The 12,045-nt window shown below is 43.7% G+C and overlaps 2 non-coding genes across 2 annotated transcripts; one reads left to right on the top strand and one right to left on the bottom strand.

Annotated features, from left to right (window-relative positions):
- Positions 1-10,120: 10,120 nt before the first annotated feature.
- Positions 10,121-10,194, top strand: trnat-agu (transfer RNA threonine (anticodon AGU)). Its single transcript has one exon. It is a non-coding gene; the product is annotated as a tRNA-Thr (tRNA).
- Positions 10,195-10,813: 619 nt separating this feature from the next.
- trnal-aag (transfer RNA leucine (anticodon AAG)) lies at positions 10,814-10,895 on the bottom strand. The gene has a single exon. It is a non-coding gene; the product is annotated as a tRNA-Leu (tRNA).
- Between the last annotated feature and the right edge of the window lie 1,150 nt (positions 10,896-12,045).

Here is a 12,045-nt window from a genome sequence, read left to right as displayed (position 1 = left end):
CATGCGCGTATTCGGGACTAAGTGACCCTCACGCTTGCGCATTTGATCGCTGGGTCACCGGTGGCGAATTCTGAACCGTGAAGGTTTCTGGGTAGAAAAGATGCCATTTACAATCCATTCAAACACCAGTTCCCCCGTCACTTGCCCCAAGAACTGTCAATGCTTTTATGCAGAAACTCAGCAGCTGCTTTAACACACCACGCTCCCACAATGAATATATTCAATATCAACAGGAATTCTAAGTGTCAACTGTCAAAGTACAACCCATTTAAAAATGCAGTATAAAACACGAGGAATTCTGCAGATTCTCGAAATATAGAGCAACACACACAAAATGCTGGAGGAGCTCAGCAAGTCAGGTGGCATTGATGCCGAAGAATAAATAGCAGAAGCTTCAGGCCGAACCCCTTCACCAGTCATCAGCATGGTGAATGGTCTCTGCCCGTAAAGACCACTCTTTATTCCTCTCCATAGATGCATCCTGACCTGCTGGTTTCCACCAGCATTTTGCAGAAATAAGCAACATCTTTTTCAGTCAATCATTTTCAAAATGTTGCTGATCTTACATTTGTAACCACATCCTCCTGGTCTGATTCCCTCCTCCTCCCCATATACTCGACCTCCCACCTCATTTGGAGCCCCAAAGGCATGGCTTGTTCGGGATCCTCTTTGGTTTCTGATCCTGCACTGTAGAAGATTTACCGACCATTCAACTCTCATAATTTAAAGGAGAGCTGTGTATTGCCACAACTCAGCTCTGTAAGACACTACCCTTTGAAATCACTCAAAATAACGCATGACATTTAAAAGAGCAGGGAAGAAGAAGTTTAACCACCCAGGACGTTTTCTCTTCGCCCAACGCCCTGAGGAACGAGGAATATTTGGGACTTAACCTCAGTAAACTTATCTTCTGCAGTCTACAGAAAGTCAGAGAGGAAATTCAAGATAAACCCCCTCACCAACACAGTGGTGACCAGTTGCAACCTGTCATCACAGGGAGAGTGAGTGAACAGCAGAGATCAGCTGAAATGAGTGGCCTCTCTATTGTTTATGGACGTGTGACACAGACGGTAAGCACTTGAGACAGGAGGATTTGAAATAGAACTCATTTATTTACACAGATCCAAAAATTTAAACACCAGTCTAATTTAAGGCAAACATAGCAGAACAAACACCTCTAATGCTCGGCGACCAAGGTCCAGTTCGGGGTCTGATAAGCAGCTGCATATCTACAGAATCTGGCATTAACAGTCCCTCGTGGGCTTGCAACTGGATTCAGTCACCGTAGAAATTATTTCATCTTCCTCCCTGAGGTGAAGTTGCTGGTGTTTTAGTAGGTGGGATAATTGAGTAAATCTCTTAATTCGCTCAAGACAGAGTTGTGGCCTCTACTCATTGTGAACTCCTCCAAGCCTCGCAAGGTGGGTTAACTGAATGAATCCCTTCCCACACACAGACCAGGTGAACGGTCTCTACCCGGAGTAAACTCTCCGGTGTTTCTGTGTATCGGAAGCTTGGATGAAAGCGGACGCATGGTTCCAGCTGGGATAAGGTTGGACTTCTGTTCCGAGGATCAACAATTTGGAAACATTTCTGTCCTGACTGTGTTGCGTGTTTGTTATGGGTAGTTGTCACGAGGGATGGGGCAAGGAAGAAGCAACTTACGTATTCTCGCTTTGTCGGAAGTCAGTTTAGTCTAGACGAGAGTTGGAGGCAACCGGGGAATTATATTTCTGTTCACCGCTAATTACGCTTATTTTGCGATCTTCGCTTAATTACGCTAATTTAGTTATTTCGTTAACTTCGCTATATCGCTAATTTTAGTTTCGTTAGTTTTTGATCGTTACAAGATAGTCCGTCTTTGCCAATTTTGAATAAAGGATCGAACATGCTTTTTTCCGACTTGAACTCAGTTATTTGGAAGCGCGTCATCCAGTGTCAACTCCTGTACTCAGAATCTCAGTGGGTATGGTTTGTTTTCAAGTAACCGCATTTTGTCAACAAGAAGGTCATTATGCCAAACGAACACCAGTCTACGGTAAACGATTGCCTCGGACCTGTTGGCGAATTTGGAATCGCAACACAGAACCCTGCACGTAGGCAACTGGAGCAGTTTGCGGTCGGATGATCTGCAACCTTTTATTGATTCATGCTGTGTATTTGCGGTTTGAACATTTTTGAATGGTCAGCCCTACCCGTCCATTGGGGACCGTCGCACGGTATTTGCCTGAGGGTTCGTCGCTTTGGTCTAATGAAGTGCTAAAACATTGTCTTGGTTAACGACATTTGAACCGGTGAGTTTCGTGAATGAGCTGCGGGCGAACAGAGTTAATTCCGAGTGGTGCGTTAAGGGAAAGCAGAGAACTGTCGCCAGCGACCTTAAAAATCGGGGCTATCAAAAGATAAATTAAACGGACTTCGAAAGCTTTAGTAGAACCGGAAGTCTTCAAAAGAATTCAAAAGATCAATTGCACAGAGTACAGGAAAGGCTTGTTCCTGTGAGAAGTAAGGACGGGGATGGAAGATAAGAGAACCTTGGATGTCTAGAGAGGTGATGAATTTAATCAAGTAGAAAATGGAAAAGAATGTAAAATTTCGGAAGTTAAGCTCAAACGAAACACGTGAGTATTATAAAGGAGATAGAAAAGAACTAAAGAAATTAGGAAAGCTTGAAGTCCTTGGCCAGTAGGAATAAGGTGAATCCCAAGACATTCCATACATACATCAAGAACAATAGGACAACCGGGGAGAGATTAGAACCACACAATAAAGGGGGAGCATTTGCTTAGATGTGGAGAATTTGTGTAGGTATTTAATGAGTACGTTGCTTCAGAATTTACCACGTGGAAAGATATGGAAAACCAGGAGATCAGTGCCGCGTGTATGAATATGTTAGGGAATTTAGAGATCAAAGAGGAAGAGCATTGGGCCTCCTAATGAGTATTTAGGTGGATAAGTCCACAGGGCCTGATGGAATTTACCTCAGGTTATTGAAGGAGGCAACAGAATAAATTGCTGGGGTCTTTTGTGTTCTCTCTTGGCACAGGCAAGGTCCCGGAGGACTGGATATTTGCTAACGTTGAACTTCTATTTAAGAAGCGAACAAGGGATAATTCTGAAAACTATAGACCAGTGAATCTCACGTCAATTGTAGGAAAATGGCTGGAGAATACAGCATTTGGAAACACATGGCCTAATTAGGGAGTGCCAGCATGGCTTTGTATGGGGCAGATCGACTCTTGCCAACTTTATGGAGTATTTTGACAAGGTGACAAGAGAGATTGATTAGGTATGACAGTGAATGTTATCGACATGGATTTTAATAAGGCGTTTGTCAAAGACCATCATGGGGGGAGGGGTGGAGTGGTGCTAATCGAGAGATTAAGATATATGGGGTCTGAAGTTATTTAGCTGTTTGGATTGATATCTGGTTTGCGCATATAAGATTATGGGGAACGATTGAAGGGACTTATTTGAGCTTTTGCGGTCAAAAAGTTCGATTCAAAAGGTTCAAAAGAACATCTAAAGAAGCCTGATGCAATTTGGAAACAAGTCCTGTGGACTGATAAAGTTAAAATAGAGCTTTTTGGTCGCAATGAGAAAAGGTATGTTTGGAGAAAAAAGGGTGCAGAATTTCATGAAAAGAACCCCTCTCTAACTGTTAAGCACAGGGGTGGATTGATCATGCTTTGGGCTTGTGTTGCAGCCAGTGGCACGGGGAACATTTACTGGTAGAGGGAAGAATGAACTCAATTAAATACCAGCAAATTCTTGAAGCAAACATCACACCGTCTGTAAAAAAAAACCCGAAGATGAAAAGAGGATGGCTTCTACAACAGGATAATGATCCTAAACACACCTCAAAATCAACAAAATCAAAACCTTAAGAGGTGCAAGCTGAAGGTTTTGCCATGGCCCTCACAGTCCCCTGACCTAAACATCATCCAGAATCTGTGGTGGGGAAGAATCGGAGAATGGTTCTTCCCCAGCTTCAAAGATGTGATTCATCCTCACAGCACGAATTTTGTTATTACACATCTCGTTTAAAGAGCCATGACGATCACAATATTGTATGAAAGCACCTGCCACGTTGATTGAAGATCGATCAATTAACACGCGACGAGTGGTGACAGCCCTTCCGCGCTTCTTATGGGGCTTCAGGACTGTTGGATCAGCCACTGCCTTCCGGCTGAGTGTCTGTGAATTGGAGAACGTTCTGAAAACAAGTGAGCTGTGGTGACAGTAGGTGCCAGTGAGGGTAGGAATAGGATGCTCTGGAGGAGGAACAAGTGGCTGAGGAACTGGTGTAGGGGGCAGGGTTTCAGATTTCAGGATCATTGGGACCTCTTCTGGGGCATGTGGGACCTGTACAAGAGAGACGGGTTACACTTGAACCACAGGGGGACCAATATCCTTTCAGGGAGGTTTGTAAGTGCTATTGGGGAGGCTTTAAACTAGATTTGCAGGGGGATGGGAACCAGAGTGCCAGAGCTGACAGTGTGGCTGGGGTGAAAATAAATGATGTTGAAAGTTTAAGCAAATCCGCTGATAGAAAGGTTGTGAGTGGTGGTAAAAATCTTCTGAGGTGTATATATTTCAATACTAGGAGTATTGCGGGGAAAGCGGATGAGTTGAGGGCGTGGATTGACATGTGGAATTATGATGTTGTAGCAATTAGTGAAACTTGGCTACAGGAGGGGCAGGACTGACAGCTTAATATTCCAGGGTTCCGATGTTTCAGATGTGATCGAGGCAGAGGAATGAAAGGTGGGGGAGTAGCATTGCTTGTTAGGGAAAATATTACAGCAGTGCTCAGGCAGGACAGATTAGAGGGCTTGTCTACTGAGTCCTTATGGGTGGAGCTGAGAAACAGGAAAGGTATGGCCACATTAGTGGTATTGTATTACAGACCACCCAATAGTCAACGAGACTTGGAAGAGCAAATCTGCAGAGAGATAGCAGGCAACTGCAGGAAACAGCAGTTATAATGGGTGACTTCAATCTACATGTAGACTGGGTGAACCAAATTGGTAAAGGTGCTGAGGAAGAGGATTTCTTGGAATGTATGCGGGATGGTTTTTTGAACCAACATGTCGAGGAACCAACTAGAGAGCAGGCTATTCTGGACTGGGTTTTGAGCAATGAGGAAGGGTTAATTAGTGATCTTGTCGTGAGAGGCCCCTTGGGTAAGAGTGACCATAATATGGTGGAATTCTTCATTAAGATGGAGAGTGAGATAGTTAATTCAGAAACAAAGGTTCTGAACTTAAAGAGGGGTAACTTTGAAGGTATGAGACGTGAATTAGCTAAGATAGACTGGCAAATGACACTTAAAGGATTGACGGTGGATATGCAATGGCAAGCATTTAAAGGTTGCATGGATGAACTACAACAATTGTTCATCCCAGTTTGGCAAAAGAATAAATCAAGGAAGGTAGTGCACCCGTGGCTGACAAGAGAAATTAGGGATAGTATCAATTCCAAAGAAGTAGCATACAAATTAGCCAGAGAAAGTGGCTCACCTGAGGACTGGGAGAAATTCAGAGTTCAGCAGAGGAGGACAAAGGGCTTAATTAGGAAGGGGAAAAAAGATTATGAGAGAAAACTGGCGGGGAACATAAAAACGGACTGTAAAAGCTTTTATAGATATGTAAAAAGGAAAAGACTGGTAAAGACAAATGTAGGTCCCCTGCAGACAGAAACAGGTGAATTGATTATGGGGAGCAAGGACATGGCAGACCAATTGAATAATTACTTTGGTTCTGTCTTCACTAAAGAGGACATAAATAATCTTCCAGAAATAGTAAGGGACTGAGGGTCCAGTGAGATGGAGGAACTGAGTGAAATACATGTTAGTAGGGAAGTGGTGTTAAGTAGATTGAAGGCAGATAAATCCCCAGGGCCAGATGGTCTGCATCCCAGAGTGCTTAAGGAAGTAGCCCAAGAAATAGTGAATGCATTAGTGATAATTTTTCAAAACTCGTTAGATTCTGGACTAGTTCCTGAGAATTGGAGGGTGGCTAATGTAACCCCACTTTTTAAAAAAGGAGGGAGAGAAAAACCGGGGAATTATAGACCGGTTAGCCTAACGTCGGTGGTGGGGAAACTGCTGGAGTCAGTTATCAAGGATGTGATAACAGCACATTTGGAAAGCGGTGAAATGATCGGACAAAGTCAGCATGGATTTGTGAAAGGAAAATCATGTCTGACGAATCTCATAGAATTTTTTGAGGATGTAACTAGTAGAGTGGATAGGGGAGAACCAGTGGATGTGGTATATTTGGATTTTCAAAAGGCTTTTGACAAGGTCCCACACAGGAGATTAGTGTGCAAACTTAAAGCACACGGTATTGGGGGTAAGGTATTGGTGTGGGTGGAGAATTGGTTAGCAGACAGGAAGCAAAGAGTGGGAATAAACGGGACCTTTTCAGAATGGCAGGCGGTGACTAGTGGGGTACCGCAAGGCTCAGTGCTGGGACCCCAGTTGTTTACAATATATATTAATGACTTGGATGAGGGAATTAAATGCAGCATCTCCAAGTTTGCGGATGACACGAAGCTGGGTGGCAGTGTTAGCAGTGAGGAGGATGCTAAGAGGGTGCAGGGTGACTTGGATAGGTTGGGTGAGTGGGCAAACTCATGGCAGATGCAATTTAATGTGGATAAATGTGAAGTTATCCACTTTGGTGGCAAAAATAGGAAAACAGATTATTATCTGAATGGTGGCCGATTAGGAAAAGGGGAGGTGCAACGAGACCTGGGTGTCATTATACACCAGTCATTGAAAGTGGGCATGCAGGTACAGCAGGCGGTGAAAAAGGCGAATGGTATGCTGGCATTTATAGCGAGAGGATTCGAGTACAGGAGCAGGGAGGTACTACTGCAGTTGTACAAGGCCTTGGTGAGACCACACCTGGAGTATTGTGTGCAGTTTTGGTCCCCTAACCTGAGGAAAGACATCTTTGCCATAGAGGGAGTACAAAGAAGGTTCACCAGATTGATTCCTGGGATGGTAGGACTTTCATATGAAGAAAGACTGGATGAACTGGGCTTGTACTCGTTGGAATTTAGAAGATTGAGGGGGGATCTGATTGAAACATATAAGATCCTAAAGGGATTGGACAGACTAGATGCAGGAAGATTGTTCCCGACGTTGGGGAAGTCCAGAACGAGGGGTCACAGTTTGAGGATAGAGGGGAAGCCTTTTAGGACCGAGATTAGGAAAAACCTCTTCACACAGAGAGTGGTGAATCTGTGGAATTCTCTGCCACAGGAAACAGTTGAGGCCAGTTCATTGGCTATGTTTAAGAGGGAGTTAGATATGGCCCTTGTGGCTACAGGGGTCAGGGGGTATGGAGGAAAGGCTGGGGCGGGGTTCTGAGTTGGATGATCAACCATGATCATAATAAATGGCGGTGCAGGCTCGAAGGGCCGAATGGCCTACTCCTGCACCTATTTTCTATGTTTCTATGAAACATAAAGTTGAGGTGGTAGGGGATTTTAATTTTCCATACATTGATTGGGACTCCCATACTGTTAGGGGTCTAGATGGTTTAGAGTTTGTAAAATGTTTTCAGGAAAGTTTTCTAAATCAATATATAGAGGGACCAACTAGAGGGGATGCAATATTGGATCTCCTGTTAGGAAACGAATTAGGGCAAGTGATGGAAGTCTGTGTAGGGGAGCACTTTGGTTCCAGTGATCATAACACCGTTAGTTTCAATTTGATCATGGACAAGGATAGATCTGGACCTAGGGTTGAGGTTCTGAACTGGAAGAAGGCCAAATTTGAAGAAATGAGAAAGGATCTAAAAAGCGTGGATTGGGACAGGTTGTTCTCTGGCAAAGATGTGATTGGTAGGCGGGAAGCCTTCAAAGGGAAAATTTTGAGAGTGCAGAGTTTGTATGTTCCTGTCAGGATTAAAGGCAAATTGAATAGGAATAAGGAACCTTGGTTCTCAAGGGATATTGCAATTCTGATAAAGAAGAAGAGGGAGTTGTATGAAATGTATAGGAAACAGGGGGTAAATCAGGTGCTTGTGGAGTATAAGAAGTGCAAGAAAATACTTAAGAAAGAAATCAGGAGGGCTAAAAGAAGACATGAGGTTGCCTTGGCAGTCAAAGTGAAGGATAATCCAAAGAGCTTTTACAAGTATATTAAGAGCAAAAGGATTGTAAGGGATAAAATTGGTCCTCTTGAAGATCAGAGTGGTCGGCTTTGTGCGGAACCAAAGGAGATGGGGGAGATCTTAAATAGGTTTTTTCATCTGTATTTACTAAGGAAGCTGGCATGAAATCTATGGAATTGAGGGAATCAAGTAGTGAGACCATGGAAACTGTACAGATTGAAAAGGAGGAGGTGCTTGCTGTCTTGAGGAAAATTAAAGTGGATAAATCCCCGGGACCTGACAGAGTGTTCCATCAGACCTTAAAGGAGACTAGTGTTGAAATTGCGGGGGCCCTGGCAGAAATATTTAAAATGTCGTTGTCTACGGGTGAAGTGCCGGAGGATTGGAGAGTGGCTCATGTTGTTCCGTTGTTTAAAAAAGGATTGAAAAGTAATCCGGGAAATTATAGGCCGGTGAGTTTAACATCAGTAGTAGGTAAGTTATTGGAGGGAGTACTAAGAGACAGAATCTACAAGCATTTGGATAGACAGGGGCTTATTAGGGAGAGTCAACATGGCTTTGTGCATGGTAGGTCATGTTTGACCAATCTGTTGGATTTTTTCGAGGAGGTTACCAGGAAAGTGGATGAAGGGAAGGCAGTGGATATTGTCTACATGGACTTCAGTAAGGCCTTTGACAAGGTCCCGCATGGGAGGTTAGTTAGGAAAATTCAGTCGCTAGGTATACATGGAGAGGTGGTAAATTGGATTAGACATTGGCTCGATGGAAGAAGCCAGAGAGTGGTGGTAGAGAATTGCTTCTCTGAGTTGAGGCCTGTGACTAGTGGTGTGCCACAGGGATCAGTGCTGGGTCCATTGTTATTTGTCATCTATATCAATGATCTGGATGATAATGTGGTAAATTGGATCAGCAAGTTTGCTGATGATACAAAGATTGGAGGTGTAGTAGACAGTGAGGAAGGTTTTCAGAGCCTGCAGAGGGACTTGGACCAGCTGGAAAAATGGGCTGAAAAATGGCAGATGGAGTTTAATACTGACAAGTGTGAGGTATTGCACGTTGGAAGAACAAACCAACGTAGAACATACAGGGTTAATGGTAAGGCACTGAGGAGTGCAGTGGAACAGAGGGATCTGGGAATACAGATATAAAATTCCCTAAAAGTGTCGTCACAGGTAGATAGGGTCATAAAGAGAGCTTTTGGTACATTGGCCTTTATTAATCGAAGTATTGAGTATAAGAGCTGGAATGTTATGATGAGGTTGTATAAGGCATTGGTGAGGCTGAATCTGGAGTATTGTGTTCAGTTTTGGTCACCAAATTACAGGAAGGATATAAATAAGGTTGAAAGAGTGCAGAGAAGGTTTACAAGGATGTTGCCGGGACTTGAGAAACTCAGTTACAGAGAAAGGTTGAATAGGTTAGGACTTTATTCCCTGGAGCGTAGAAGAATGAGGGGAGATTTGATAGAGGTATATAAAATTATGATGGGTATAGATAGAGTGAATGCAAGCAGGCTTTTTTCCACTGAGGCAAGGGGAGAAAAAACACAGAGGACATGGGTTAAGGGTGAGGGAGGAAAAGTTTAAAGGGAACATTGGGGGGGCTTCTTCACACAGAGAGTTGTGGGAGTATGGAATGAGCTGCCAGACGAGGTGGTAAATGTGGGTTCTTTTTTAACATTTAAGAATAAATTGGACAGATACATGGATGGGAGGTGTATGGAGGGATATGGTCCGTGTGCAGGTCAGTGGGACTAGGCAGAAAATGGTTCGGCACAGCCAAGAAGGGCCAAAGGGCCTGTTTCTGTGCTGTAGTTTCTATGGTTTCTATGGTATTATGCATGCAGACTATTTTGGGGTGAGTCTCTCAATACGGTCTACTTTGTTATATCTCATCTTGACAGTCTACATCTGAAGCATTTCTCTCGCTAGCAGATGAGGAAGAGTTAATGCAAGTGAACTGTCATTACTATAGCTGCTGGATAGCGCGAGGGTTCCGTGGCTTAACTGGTCAAAGCGCCTGTCTAGTAAACAGGAGATTCTGGGTTCAAATCCCAGCGGAGCCTATAAATTGTGGGGTGAATTCCCATGTGATGAAGACTGCTTTTAGCGCATGTCAGATCACAAATTACACTTCACAAAGCACAATGCCGAAAAAAGGACCTTGAAAGCGTTGCACCTCAGACACAACCAGACGTGTAAAAAACAGAACGCCGTCTCAAATAGAGGACATTTCTGATCAGCTTGTTTTGCCTTGCTATAGCGTTTTTACAGTGTAAGGTTGTTTTACGGTGGCAATCGTTAATTGATTGTGATCTGATTTATGATCTTGTCCTGGTATAACTGAAAAATTGTGTGTCTGTTCAATTGAACTCCGACGAGTTCGCTCCATCTTGCAAGAAACCAGTCAGAAGGCGTTACAGAAATAAGCTAGAATACGTATTGATCTTCAATACTTTTTCACCCGCTACTTTCAGTTAATAGAGGTCACGAATCCCACCTATCCACACAGGATCCCCCGCCCAATCTGGAGTGTTCGGCAGTCACACAATAATATACTTGGCCCTGACACCAATACTGGATCATAGTCACGATGATTTGTCATTCTTATATTTAGCTCTGCAAAACGTTTCGGGCTTCACTTTAAAATCGCAACCGAAAGCCTTGCGGAAAAGAACCACGCGTTGGCAGTGGTGGGATTCGAACCCACGCCTCCATGGAGACTGGAGCCTTAATCCAGCGCCTTAGACCGCTCGGCCACACTACCGCGTTTTTTAAAAAAATTTCCACACACTGTGCTTGAGGCTTCATGCGTTTTACATTTTCCCAACACGAAGCAGACTTTGAAGTTCTCTCTTTAAACTGCCGGTGGCAGCCAAATGTCGGTGCGAATATTCTTAGCATTGCATGGGACATTAGAGTTAAATATTCACATTTGCAGCCGATATAAAGTGTAAGGTGTCGACCCTGTCGACATAGCTTGTCACATTCGGCGACTTTTGCATGTATGCTCGAAAATATTGCAAGGTTTTCATTCACATGAACCAATCCCAGCTTCTGTACCCTAACATTTCAAATTAAAACACTCACATTGACAACGGTTCTCGAATATCTGCACTTTGTTTTTTCTGGGATATTTAAAACCGTTCTTAAAATCACCACCACAAACCTCCAATATGACTGAAACAGATTTTGTGAAGTTATTTTATGATTAAATAGTTTTGACTTGCAATTACACCGTACCAGAAACTGTTTCGCCAGCACACTTCTGTGGTTGCCCTCCAAGTCCGGGTTTTTAATTTAAGAAACATCTTCTACCGGTGTTTATGCGGGGTCGAGATACCAGGTGAACTGGGCACTTGAGTGATTGAGAGGCGACAAATTCCAGATTGTTTCCTGAACCACAGGAAATGCAAACAGCTCTACACATCAGCAAGTTGTAGATTACCCAGCACCGTCATTCAATTACATCATGGCAGATCAAAATGTCTATCCAGTCCTCACTTCCACCGATCTTGTCAATATGGCCTTTTCTGCATGATTCATTCATTATGATGCACCGCTATTTCGGACCTGTTCCTCAAACCCGGAAACACCCAGTAATCAAGTGTCGTCCATCCTACCTGCCGAGGAGGTTCCCTGCCATCATCCAGGTAGTGATACACATGCCAGCCCTGACAATCGTCTGGCAAACACAGGAGCAGTTGAGCACCGTGATCAGTAAACACAAGGCTGCACACTATGACACCTTCTTGATCTTCCTGAGGGTCTTCAACCAGGCCAGTTAAGGAAGACAGTCAGTAACAGCCATGGTATATTCATTCACATCCTAATATCAATGGCTAAATAGGGTCCAGTCCATCGATGACAGCAGTGCTGTGAACGTTTATCCACCACGCTTGTTCCTAACTTCACGG

Source organism: Mobula hypostoma, chromosome 28 (genome assembly GCF_963921235.1).
Source record: "Mobula hypostoma chromosome 28, sMobHyp1.1, whole genome shotgun sequence".
Taxonomy (NCBI): domain Eukaryota; kingdom Metazoa; phylum Chordata; class Chondrichthyes; order Myliobatiformes; family Myliobatidae; genus Mobula; species Mobula hypostoma.
Note: the sequence above shows the minus strand (reverse complement) of the source record. Positions and strands in the feature narration are given on the sequence as shown.